The 13,026-nt window shown below is 38.1% G+C and overlaps 3 non-coding genes and 2 pseudogenes across 3 annotated transcripts; 1 reads left to right on the top strand and 4 right to left on the bottom strand.

Annotated features, from left to right (window-relative positions):
* The first annotated feature begins 3,584 nt into the window (after window positions 1–3,584).
* On the top strand, window positions 3,585–12,252 carry LOC132294834 (putative pentatricopeptide repeat-containing protein At1g26500; annotated as a pseudogene).
* On the bottom strand, window positions 7,034–7,194 carry LOC132297571 (U1 spliceosomal RNA). Its single transcript, XR_009479275.1, has one exon. It is a non-coding gene; the product is annotated as a U1 spliceosomal RNA (small nuclear RNA).
* On the bottom strand, window positions 9,903–10,063 carry LOC132297552 (U1 spliceosomal RNA). The gene has a single exon (XR_009479256.1). It is a non-coding gene; the product is annotated as a U1 spliceosomal RNA (small nuclear RNA).
* Window positions 12,253–12,281: 29 nt separating the features above from the next.
* LOC132297608 (U1 spliceosomal RNA) lies at window positions 12,282–12,420 on the bottom strand (annotated as a pseudogene).
* A 175-nt stretch (window positions 12,421–12,595) lies between these two features.
* On the bottom strand, window positions 12,596–12,756 carry LOC132297556 (U1 spliceosomal RNA). Its single transcript, XR_009479260.1, has one exon. It is a non-coding gene; the product is annotated as a U1 spliceosomal RNA (small nuclear RNA).
* Between the last annotated feature and the right edge of the window lie 270 nt (window positions 12,757–13,026).

Genomic DNA, 13,026 nt, shown 5'->3' with positions numbered 1-13,026 from the left:
GAGATTCGAGGTATTTTCACATCACAAAAGTCTCAAGTACCTTTTTTCCCAAAAGGACTTGAACAACAGACAGAGACGATGGGTTGAGTACTTGGAAGATTACAACTTTGATTTGCAGTATCATCCGGGCAAGGAAAATGTTGTAGCTGATGCCTTAAGCCGAAAATCTCATGGAACTTTGGCCAGTTTAGCTATTCGGAAGTGGAAGATGCTTGAAGATCTGGCAGAGATGGGATTACAGTGTTTTGATGATGATGGTTACAGTGAGTCGGCATTCTTATTTAGTCTTGTGGCTCAGCCTACTCTTGTTGTACGAGTGATTGAGTCACAGAAACAAGACCCGGACTTAGATGCCATCCACGCTTTGATCTCTAGTGGTGAGACAGTGAAAGATTGGGCCTTGCATGCAGATGGGGGTCTACGGTTCAGGGGTTTGTTGGTGGTTCCCACAGTATGTCGTGAGGATGTCCTACGGGAGTTTCACACTTCCCGTTTTGCAGTTCATCCAGGTGGTACTAAAATGTATCACAATTTGAGACGTCAGTATTGGTGGAGCGGGATGAAGAATGATGTTGCACAGTTTGTGGCTAGATGCCTTACCTGTCAGCAGGTGAAGGCCGAGCATCAGATGCCAGCAGGTTTGTTGCAACCATTACCTGTAGCGCAATGGAAATGGGAGCATATCGCTATGGATTTTGTGACAGGTTTTCCAAGGTCACGGAGGGGCAATGAGGCCGTATGGGTCATCATTGACAGATTGACCAAGACGGCTCACATTTTGCCTATTAAGGCAACAGATGATGCAGAGAAGCTTGGTGTATTTTATGTGAAAGAGATTGTAAGGTTACATGGAGTCCCTGTAACCATTGTGTCAGATAGGGATGCTAAGTTCACTTCGAAGTTCTGGGAAGGACTTCAAGCAGCGTTTAGTTCAGCGTTGCATCTTAGTACGACATTCCATCCACAGACAGACGGTCAGTCAGAGCGTGCTATCCAGATTTTGGAGGATATGCTTCAGGCATGTGTACTTGATTTGGGAGGTAGTTGGGAGGATCACCTTCCACTTATTGAGTTTGCCTACAACAACAGTTATCAGGCGAGCATCCAGATGGCTCCATTTGAGGCGTTGTATGGTAGACCTTGTAGGTCTCCTGTTTGTTGGATTGAGGTAGGCGAGACAGCCGCCTTAGGACCCGACATTGTACTCGAGACTACTGAGAAGATTAAGTTGGTAAGACAGAGGTTACTTACAGCTCAGAGCCGACAGAAGAGCTATGCGGATAAGCGGAGACAACCGTTATCCTTTGAGGTGGGAGACCACGTTTTTCTACGGGTTTTTCCACGGAAGGGGTTGATGAGATTTGGGAAGAGTGGCAAGTTATCGCCATGATTTATTGGACCATTCGAGATTTTGGATCGGGTAGGAGAAGTTGCTTACAGACTTGCTTTACCACCACAGATGGACAGAGTTCACAATGTCTTTCATGTATCGATGTTACGAAAGTACGAGCCAGATCCATCTCACATTTTGAGTTGGGTAGATGTGGATATTGATGAGGATGTTTCCTACGAGGAAGGACCAGTTCAGATCCTTGACACTCAGCAGAAGGTGTTGAGGAACAAGACGATACCAATGGTGAAAGTCCTTTGGAGACACCACGGAGTCGAGGAGGCTACTTGGGAGTTTGAACAGGAGGTTCGGTCCAAGTATCCAGCGTTGTTTTCTTCCTCAGGTATGTCTTAATTTCGAGGACGAATTTTTTTTTTAAAGTTGGGGAGAATGTGAAGTCTGTGTACATAATTGTGTGTGTGTGGTGTGTGATTTAAATGAAAAAGAAAAAGAGAAAAGAAATATAAAATAAAGTGGGACCCACATCACTTTTTAAGTGATTTGTGAGACCAAAATTGGTCTCTGCTGCTCTCTCTCTCTCCCGACTGCTCTCGGCTTCTCCTTTTTTCTTTTTTCTTTTCTTTTCACTTTAACTTCCATTGTTGATTGCTCCTTCATCTTTTGTCGGATTGAGGTGCCGTTTGAGGCGAAACGAAGCTTGTAGCGAGCTCTACGCATCCATACTATCAATTTCCAGTTTTGAGTCTTCCTTGGAGCTCGAATTTGGAGGACCTATTCTAGGGATTTCGGCTTGGATTGTGAGGTAGGGACATCTTAAGCCATGGAATCTTGCTCTATAATGAATCATGCTCCTCTATGTGTGTTATAGCATGTTTAATTGTTGTTGATTTTGATTAAAATGATTTAATTGACAACATGCTAGTTATGTAAATGTGTATAACATGGTTGAATGAGAAGTATGTCTATGTGATGGTTGTTTACATTTTTTTTGAGGTTACTAACATGCTATAATGATGCCATGAGAACATGCTTATTTATTATTGTGCTAAGTTCCCATTTGTCATTATGTTGAGATCATGACATGAGCCTACATCTCATTGGGTTGCATGAAAAAGGGAAGTGGTTGTCTTGAAATGAAAATGGGGATTTGGGAATGAATGTTTTGGAAAAAAAATTGGTTTTGACAAACCCGGTCGCTGCGGGGTTACCAACAGGCCGGAGGTTAATGTAGCCTAGGGAGGACTAGGGAGAGTACCCTAGCGTGGTTGAGCTATTCGGGCCCCTCTACGGCGCCACGGGGTCACCAAGGGCCTAGGGACGGTAGCCAATCCTCCTCTCGTCGCGGCGGGGTTACCAAAGGGGGTTACATTAACTTTGAACGTGATGGTTTTGAGAATGAAAACGGGGAGTGACTTTAGCATGCATTGCATCTCACTCTATTTGCATTTGTGTGTGATTGAATTTGACTTGTACTTGTAATTATTTTTCCCCTTCAATGCATGTCCCCAATCTCCCATTGGCCTATGCTTTATTTGGATTCACTAGGACACAAGAATTGTGTCTTAAGTGTCACCTGCTGAGTTATATGCTCACCCCTATATCTATATATATTTTTTTTCAGGTCTTGGAAAGGAACTGGTGAATGACAACCCACCTCAAGCTTGAACGGCGTTAGAAGTCCACTTTTGTATCTTTGTATATTCCCCATTATTTTGTAAAACACTAGAAGTGCAAAGATGTATAATTATTTTGTGAAACTTTGTCATGTAATATAACTAAAGTATTGATGATGTTTTGGATGGGGATTTGATAGTATGCAACTTGTTGATGAATGGATTGATAATCTTAGTTTGAAGCATTGTCTAGATTAGTTGATTATATCATTATCTTTTGTTGCCGTAAATTCGGAATTTGAACCATGACAGGTAAAAAAATGCAATTAAACAAGTTGTGATAGGCCTATTTTTAAGGAAGGTCATGTCGAATTTTTTTTATTTAAAAAGTATTAATTTTGAGTCGTTACAATAACGGCTAGGATCACATTAGCTGTTAAGTGTACTGTGTACGGTCAAACACCAGGCAACTGGGATGATTAGGTATGGACGCCTTTTTCAAAGACCATTAAGCTAATGATTAGGTATGGACGCCTTTTTCAAAGACCATTAAGCTGTTTTCCGACGAGTCAGAGAGAGATGATGGCATTGTAAAAATCGTAGAGTCAGAGTCAAAACATTATACCCCAACCTCAAGATAGACTAGACAGACAGACAGACAGGCAGACCGACCTTTTACTTTGATCTGATACTTGTTGACTCCTTGAATGCATAACTGATCTTTGTTAGCAAAAGAGGACAAGTCAGTGAAATTGATGGTTGATGAAGGGTGAATGCATATCTGATCATTGTTCATGTTATTACCCTTTTGTTATTGTCAAATACAAATACAAAAGCAAGCTTAAAAGTTGAATGCGCATATCTTCCCATCTTTCTTGGTTGGGGCTTCAATGGTTTGGAAGTTGATGGTTGATGAAGGTTTCCAGGCGGCGGATATTGAGACAGTTTAAGAAATGACGGAGAGACCGGCCCTTTTCAAGACTAAACAATTCCATAGAAGCATTGAAGCCTTTTCAATCAACGAGGACCAAAAAAATTTATGATTTGGGTTTGTCAGTTAGATGTGTAAAAAAAGCAAGCTTGGGCAAGCTCATTTGGTGTTTGAAGAAATGCACAAGAGAGGGATTGAAGCAGATAATTTGACATTGGCGTCACCAATTTATCGCCTATTAACAAGGGCTAGTAGAGTTAGAGAGGCTTATAAGATTGTGGAAGGGACTGAGAAACCAGATGTAAGTGTGTGTGTATCATGGATTGATGAAGGGGCTTTTGAAGTTGACAAGGGCAAGTGAAGCAACACAAAGTGTTTAGAGAGATGATAAAGAGAGGTTGTGAGCCTACAATGAATACATATAGTATAATGTCACTGCAAGGGCATCTAGGGAAGAGGAGGAGGAAAGGGATCAGACCCACTCGTGAATTTTGGCCCCATTTTTGTTGGCGGTTTAGTGAAGGCAGGGAAGTCTTTAGAAGCAACAAAGTATGTGGAGAGAGTGATGAATAGAGGACTTGAACTTACTAGGTTTTCTTACAATATATTTTTGCATTATTATTCAAATGAAGAAGAGGTGATTATGTTTGAGGAGGTGGCGAAGAAATTGAGAGTGGTTGGGTTATTTGATTTAGCATATATATTTGCGAGACATGGGGAAAAAATGGCAACTAGAGATTGGAGGAGAAACAGGGCAATTGAACCTCTCCGACGAAGATAGGCATAACTCAGGTGATAATTCTTGTTTCATGAATTCCCCTTCTTTATTTGATTATTTCTTGAAGTAGCATTTCTTTACTGTTTATATATCGGCTGTTAAGGTCCAAACATTGTGAAGAGTAGTAGTAAAGAGATCACTAGTGGTGGAGTTGGTGAAAGATGGAACAGCTCAGAAGATAAGGTTTTCTCGGATGCTGTGCTAAATTTTCAGATAGTGGGTTTCATTCAGGATTTGAAGGGTGTTTGGAGGGTGTTAGAGAATTGGATAAGAATGAGGAAAAGATTGTGGATGGTTTGATAGCAGCCAATCACTAACGGTCAATGCAAATGTTGGTAAGCATTTAATGAGATTAGATAATTCTTTGATGCTAACTACTTGTTGGGTAGTATAATTATGGCCTATTGACGATTGCTTAAAAGATTTTGTTTAAGTAAATTTATTGTTGTTTTACTTTTACTGGGGAATATACTATAGAAACAATGAAATAGAATTATCATTGCAGAACAATGGTCATCTAAATTCCTTGGCATAAATGAATTGTTGACATAAAAAGGGGGTTTCACGAAACGTCTCTAATTTGATTTATTTCCTTTAGATATTCTCTTCACTTGAGTAGTAATGAGAACTACAACTACAAAAGCGTCTCACTTTGGTAATTTGAACATGTAACTGTGGTGATCAATTTTGACCAAGTGTATGCTATGAAATCAATGGGGAAAGAGTGGAATGGTGATAAATTGATAATTTAATGAACTATTTGAGTGAATCTTTCCAAATGGGATTTACGACATAAATTTGATTGATAGGACAGAAGTTTGGGAATCAATAAAGTATGTTTGAGTGTGGACGTGGAGCTCGATGAGCTGAAAGACAGGGACAGATTGAGAAGAGGATGCGTTAGGATACCTAAACATGGACTTTGTAAGTAGCAAAGTAAGGGAAAGGGTATTTTTTTTTTTTTTTTTGATAAGTCAAAGTAAGGGACAGGTTTAGATGGTTAGGCTTATTGAAAAATTTCTTTCGATGGCGTCTACCAGGACTAGCGCTTGTAGATGGATAAACTTTTCTTGAAGGTGAAGGGAAAAGACAAAAGGAGCATGGAAGATTTTTCTGCATAAGATCTGAAGTTGCTCAGATAAATGGAAGATATGGCTTTAGAAAGAGTAGAATATAAAATAAGTTAAGAGATTACAGTATGGTGGATATTGGTCTAAAAACATGCCTAGAAGCCTTGTATTTGGGTTATTTGTACAAGAACTATTTGAAGGGTTTTGGTAGATGTGATTAGATGAATGTGACGTAGCTTGAAGGAGAATGAATATGGTCAAATCCTCTCCTATTTATCATATATAAACAGTTTTTTTTGGCTAAATGTGGTTATTTATTGAGGAAGAATCTCAAACAAAACCAACAGCAAAAGCCCACAAGGCAGGCAAGGATCAATAAAGCAGCACTAAGGATGAGATTCAAGGAAGAATCAGCACCCTAGTTACATTACAATCTGAAGATCAGCCAAAGTAAGACCACATAAGGCAAGACTCTCTAACCAAGCAGAAGAAGCAATATCCTCAGTGCGCCTTCTTGTATCTTCATGCATTCTGCAATTCCTTTCACTCCAAATACTCCATAGAGCAGTGACAAAAAAGGACTTTCACCAATTTCCTCCTCAAACTAGAAGAAGAATAATTTAGAACCCAATGAACAGATTGTTGAAAAGAAGTCATCTGAAGAAAATCTTGACAGTGAAAAACTGAAGCAAACCAAGTCCAAACTGATTGAGCAAAGGAACAGCCCAAAAAAAGATGAGAGACTGGATCAACATCTCTAAAACAATTGTGACATATAGCAGCAAGAGAAAAACCTCTTTTTCTGTAAATTCACTGCTGTAGGCAACGCATCATGGATAATAAGGACTGATGCACAGGAAACTCTAGGTCTGTAGCAACACCAAACCAAATGGTGCCAAAAAACCTTACTGCATAATAGCAGGTTTTTTTTTCTTCCCTAGTGACATCATTAGATTATAGATTTTCACTGGTATTGAATCCGATATGTTCACTCACACACACACACACAACCTGATGTGTGCTCCTTTAGCCAATCTCTATATTGGACTCCTCGTGCATGAACTACATTCACTTTTAATGGTTCTAGTTTTTAGAACCTCTGTTTCTAATGGTGCAGGCGTCCATTCACTTTTGATGGTTCTAGTCCATTCACTCTAAAAAGGTAAAGAGGCCGGCCACATAATAGAATATCTCTGGGCTTCATGTTTGAACCCCACACATAAAAACCACAGAAAAAAAACTTGGAGCTTTATGTTTGAAACCACATAAAAACTTCATACTAGAGATTTGGGAGGGGCCGCGCGAACGCAGGCCCCCACTACCACAAATTATGACGTAGGCTCCACTACTTGAGTAGACCTTAGACAGGCACCCCTCCTAAGTGCAATAGAGGTCACCAACCTAGACCATGGGCGTCATTGATCACCCATAGATCCCGTCCAGGTAAGTATGTTGTGGGTTATGCTTTCGACTCATTATATAGGCCTGTCTACATAACTCGCATTTATGTTTTCTCGATGTGGGACAACAGAAGCAAACATTATACCCCAACCTCAAGATAGTCTAGACAGAACTTTGATCTGATACTTGACTCTTGAATGCATATTTGATCTTTGTTAGCAAATTAGGACAAGTCAGTGAAATTGATGCTTGATGAAGGGTGAATGCATATCTGAATATCTGATCATTGTTCATGTTATTACCCATTGTTAGTGTCAAATACTAATACAAAAGCAAGCTTAAAAGTTGAATGCGCATATCTTCTTATATTTCTTGGTCGGGGCTTCAAAAGTTTGGAAATTGATGGTTGATGAAGGGTTCCAGGAGGAAATTGAGAGTGTTGAAGAAATGATGGAGACCCTTTTCAAGACTAATCAATTCCATAGAAGCATTGAAGCCTTTTCAATCAATGAGGACCAAAAAAATTGATGATTTGGGTTTATCAATTGGATGTGTAAAAAAAGTAAGCTTGGGCAAGCTTATTTGGTGTTTGAAGAAATGCACAAGAGAGGATTGAAGCATTAACAAATAAAAAGCGGATAAAAAAGTAAGCTTGGGCAAGCTTATTCGGTGGTTTTAAATGAACTTTTACTTTATTAAAAAATAATAATAATAATTGGAATCCTGTCGGGAACAAAGAATGCAAGAAAATTCTGCAATTATTTTGTGGTGCTCAATTTAAATGCAGAAAGCATTTTGAAATAATTCATGGAAATAGCATTAAAATTTTATGAAACTGGACTTAAATTCATGGAAATAGCATAAACCCAGATACTGTTTCATATTCTACATATTATCTTGATTGATTTAAAATTTAATTTTCTAGGACTCAAATTTCAAGAATCAATAAGATGCCTATAATTTCCCAGGAGAGAAAAAAAAAAAAAAAAAAAAAAGAAAAAAGAAGATGCCCTATATACCTTATTCCTTGTGCCAAATAAGGTTTTGTTTCAAATGCTTCAATTTAGCTTCTTATTATTGACTAGTGTTATGTTTTTTGTTCAGATGGTTAAGAAATGCAAGTTCCTTTACTCTGCATAAGCTTGCAAAGCCCGTTGGTTAAAATGTTGCATTTATGCGGATGCAGGGGAGAAGTTTGGGACCTGCTAGAATAATTTGATGCCTCAATAGCATTCAATATTTCGCTAGAGCACTACAATTGCACTGATATTTAATTTTAAAATGTGATACCTCACTCACTAATATCTGCACGATGGGAGAAAAGTATTTATGGAGAATTCAACCATATATTACATTGTCATATGTAAGGTGTGAATAATAGTTCTCTTGTATAAGTAAAAGTAGTAGGGATTCTGGATTCTGTCTAATTTAAAAGACTACATAAATAATGGGATTAAGTAGTGATATCTGGCTCTTGTTGTTTGCTTTTGATGTACTTCCTTCATCAATTTACATGGTCCTTATATGTATAAAATTTATACTCAACTTTTCTTTTCACAAGGGATAAACATATATCGGTTTATATGTATATTTAATTAGCATATTGTGTTGATGTTTGTGGATATTGATAAGAATTTCAATTCAAGTTTCCCTTTGTAGCTTGATTATTTTTACAATTCAAGTTTCTTTAATTCTATTTTATTAGATGCAGATACTGAACATCCACCTAACAGTCCGAAAAACACATGCCAAATGAAAAATCCTGAGGTTCTTGAAGGAGCAACCAACCAGCTGGGGTGTACCACAACAGTTCAGCAAACTCAGTTAAGCTGCACTGATTCATGGTAAGTTCCATTTTAGATATCAGAACTGATGAATTTGTTGGACTCGTTATTATAAATGGTCCTACATCATAAACTAATGATATATTCATACATAATCACTGGTTGATACTCCAAAAAAGTATATAAATGCAAATATTGGTGACAATGAAATACAATACTCTGCGAATGGATCTTATACTTGTTTTGGACATTTGAAGAAAGATTGTTATATCTATCTTCTTAAGATTTCGTATATTTAATTGGAGAACTATATATTTGCTTTTCCAATATTTAGGGAGACTCCAGCGAAGGCGTATAGGAGGTCAAATAATGACGCAGAATGGAAAGTTGCTAAGCTCGTGGAAGAATATATTATAGCGGTTATGCAATTTCCCAATTCGAAGCACCTTGCATCATGTCTATTTCACTTGCCAAGCTGATAGATCTTTCTCTTTGTCAAGTGTGAACCAAATGCTGTGCTATGAACTTGTGATTTCCAATGGCCTTAAAAGCTCATTCACTCCTTTATATTGCAATCAAACATTACTCGGATATATGTTTGTTTGGCATTGTGGCAATGCAATCAAAGTCTGGTACCGCAGTTTTTCAAAGTTATCTCATATGCATCTCCCCATTTTGCTGAGGGATTTTTGGGCACTCTGTTTTGCTTTGTGGATAATGGGGCGCTGGAAGAGGATTGTTGAAATGGAAAATGGATGATATATACATATATAGATATGGCCTTTTACAAAAAGTGGCCATAGATTGCAGCAGTCCGGTCAACCTGTCTGTCAGGGAAACAGGTGGTCATTGCTAAGCAATGCTAAAATTATTCAAAGGGGGTGGATTCTGAGAATTTTGAATAATAGAGTTATTTTTGGAACACTATGGAATTTTTTCTTCAATAAAAAAAAACCTTGGGCTTAAAATATTGGGTAGGGGCCGCGCGAACGCAGGCCCCCACTACCACAAATTATGACGTAGGCTCCACTACTTGAGTAGACCTTAGGCGGGCACCCCTCCTAAGTGCAATGGAGGTCACCAACCTCGACCATGGGCCTTCTTGATCACCCATTGATCCCGTCCAGGTAAGTATGTTGTGCATTAGGCTTTCAACTTAATATATAGGACTCTCCAGATACCTCACATTTATGTTTTCCCGATGTGGGATTACAGCAGCAAACATTACCCGAGGTTAATGTGGTGATGTCTGAGAAGGCATACTTAAGCAGTTGAAAACAGAATTGGATGGATAGACGGTTGAGACAATGATGGAGACCCTTTTCAAGACTAATCAATTCGATGAAGCATTGAAGCTTTTTCAATCAATGAGGAGAAAAAGGATTGATGATTTGGGTTTATCAACGTACCAACTTGTGATTAATTGGATGTGTAAAAAAAGTAAGCGTGGGCAAGCTCAATTGGTGTTCGAAGAAATGCATAAGAGAGGGATTGAAGCTGATAATTTGACATTGGGGTCGTTAACTTATAGGCTATTGACAAAGGCTCGAGTTAGAGAGGCTTATAAGATTGTGTAAAGGATTGAGAAACCAGATACAAGTGTTTAGAGAGATGATAAAGAGAGGTTGTGAGCCTACAATGCATACACATGTAATGTTACTGCAAGGGATCAGACCCACTAGTGAATTTTGACACGATTTTTGTTGGCGGTTTAGTGTAGGCAGGGAAGTCTTTAGAAGCAACAAAGTATGTGCAGAGAGTGATGAATAGAGGACTTGAGGTTCATAGGTTTGATTACAATAGATTTTGCGTTATTGTTTAAATGAAGAATGGGTGATTATGTTTGAGAAGGTGGCGAAGAAATTGAGAGAGGTTGGGTCGTTTGATTTAGCAGAAATATTTGTGAGATATGGGGAGAAAATGGCAACTAGAGATCGGATTATGGCTGGGACTTTGATACTTCTAATAAATCAATGTTTATAGATTTATGTTTATGCTGGAGCAGGGAGTAACCTGTTCTTCGATATATACTCTGCATGATCCCAAAGTCTGTTGGAACTACTCTGCAGGTTGAAACATAAAGGTTACATTCATGCGTTTTTCTTTGCAGATTAAATAAAAATTGATTGCAATTTGTAAGACTATGCAAAATGTAGATTGTTTATTCAAGTGCACTTTGAATTTCTTGCTTTGATGGAGTTTATACATTTGATGGCTCTTTTGATGCCATTGCATACCTCTTGGAAACCTCAGCTAGAAACATGATGATTTGGTGTCACATCAAAATATAAATCTATAGCTATATCTATCTATACTATTTATAAAAGTGACAAAGTGTATAAATTTTTTATTTTTTCTATACATTTTTTACTCTCTTTTTTCTTTTTAATCAAAATATAGAATTTGAAGAGACCACACTCAATGACCTTTCCAATACAAAATTTACATTCCCACTCATTTTTTAAAAGATAATACATCTTTTCACTCCTTTTTAATGCATTGCCCAAAACTGCAGCAAGTCAAACCATTTCTCAATCTGTCTCACTTTCAAACTAGACACAAACCTTACTCGTCATGATAAGGTCATTTTGGAGGCAGCCAGGAGATGCTGGATAAACCCAGATGCAGTCTCAGGAAAGGGTCTCCATCATTTTCTCATCAGAGATGCGGCGATATTCCATCGACATTCATCTAGAGTACACTAATTCAGTCACATATTGGTGGGTTTGAGTTTATTTGATTGTTGGGTTAATGTTTAAGTTATTCAATAAAACTTATTCCTTACTCATGTTTTATATGTACTTTATTCTCATATTATGTTAAATTTTTTGTGACTTTCTATTTCTTCTAAAGGGTTCATTATCTGTTAGTTGGAAAATTCTACTATTGATGGGTTTGCTTGGTTTGCTTTTTGCTCTTGTGCTTTTTTTGGGGCTATCCGAAATCATGTTTTCAAATTTGCATATGCATTGCTCATTTGTTTGTTAGTCTTTGTTGTTATCTGTTGGGTGGTTGAAATTTTGGTGTTGACAAGTGTTATTTGATGCTCTTCCCGTGTAGGTCAGAAGAGTAGCTTTCTGAGATTCAAGGTTAGAGTTCTTTCTCCCTTTAATTATGGTGGTCCTTTTGAAAATCTATTAAAATATTGACGAACTTGTTGATTCCAATTGTTGTTTTTCATTTTGTGTTGAGGTAGGATAATATAACATTTTGGTGTAAAAAAGTTTTAAGATAACACACCTTTTCACTTCATTTTTACTATTATCAAAATGTGGTAAAATTCAGTTCAGTTTTGGTGACCATCAGAGTAATGAATTTCTTTTTGCTGAGATTTTTTTTTTTTTTTTTCTTGGGTAGGGGCCGCGCGAACGCAGGCCCCCACTATCACAAATTATGACGTAGGCTCCACCACTAGGGTAGACCTTAGACGGGCACCCCTCCTAAGTGCAATGGAGGTCACCAATCTAGGCCATGAGCCTTCTTGTTGTTTTTCATTTTGTGTTGAGGTAGGATAATATAACATTTTGGTGTAAAAAAGTTTTAAGATAACACACCTTTTCACTTCATTTTTACTATTATCAAAATGTGGTAAAATTCAGTTCAGTTTTGGTGACCATCAGAGTAATGAATTTCTTTTTGCTGAGATTTTTTTTTTTTTTTTTCTTGGGTAGGGGCCGCGCGAACGCAGGCCCCCACTATCACAAATTATGACGTAGGCTCCACCACTAGGGTAGACCTTAGACGGGCACCCCTCCTAAGTGCAATGGAGGTCACCAATCTAGGCCATGAGCCTTCTTGATAACCCATTGACCCCGTCCAGGTAAGTATGTTGTACCATATGCTTTCAATTTGTTATATAGAGCTCTCAATGTAACTCCTACTTGTGTTTTCCCGATGCGGGACTTCAGAAACGAACATTCAGTACTCATGCACAGGTTAATGTGGTTATGTCTGATGAGGCAATAGTTAAGCAGTTGCAAAGAGAACTGGATATATTGGAGAGAATGTAGAAGAGTTTGGGATCAATTTTTGCCACATCTAATACCGTGGCATTTCGTAATCATTTTCCATTTGAAGGAGAGTTGTGGCAGCCTAGTT

This window comes from Cornus florida, unplaced genomic scaffold (assembly GCF_030987335.1).
Source record: "Cornus florida cultivar Cherokee Brave unplaced genomic scaffold, ASM3098733v1 CherokeeBrave_3.0.0_Hap2_Chr02, whole genome shotgun sequence".
In the NCBI taxonomy this organism is placed as follows: domain Eukaryota; kingdom Viridiplantae; phylum Streptophyta; class Magnoliopsida; order Cornales; family Cornaceae; genus Cornus; species Cornus florida.
Note: the sequence above shows the minus strand (reverse complement) of the source record. Positions and strands in the feature narration are given on the sequence as shown.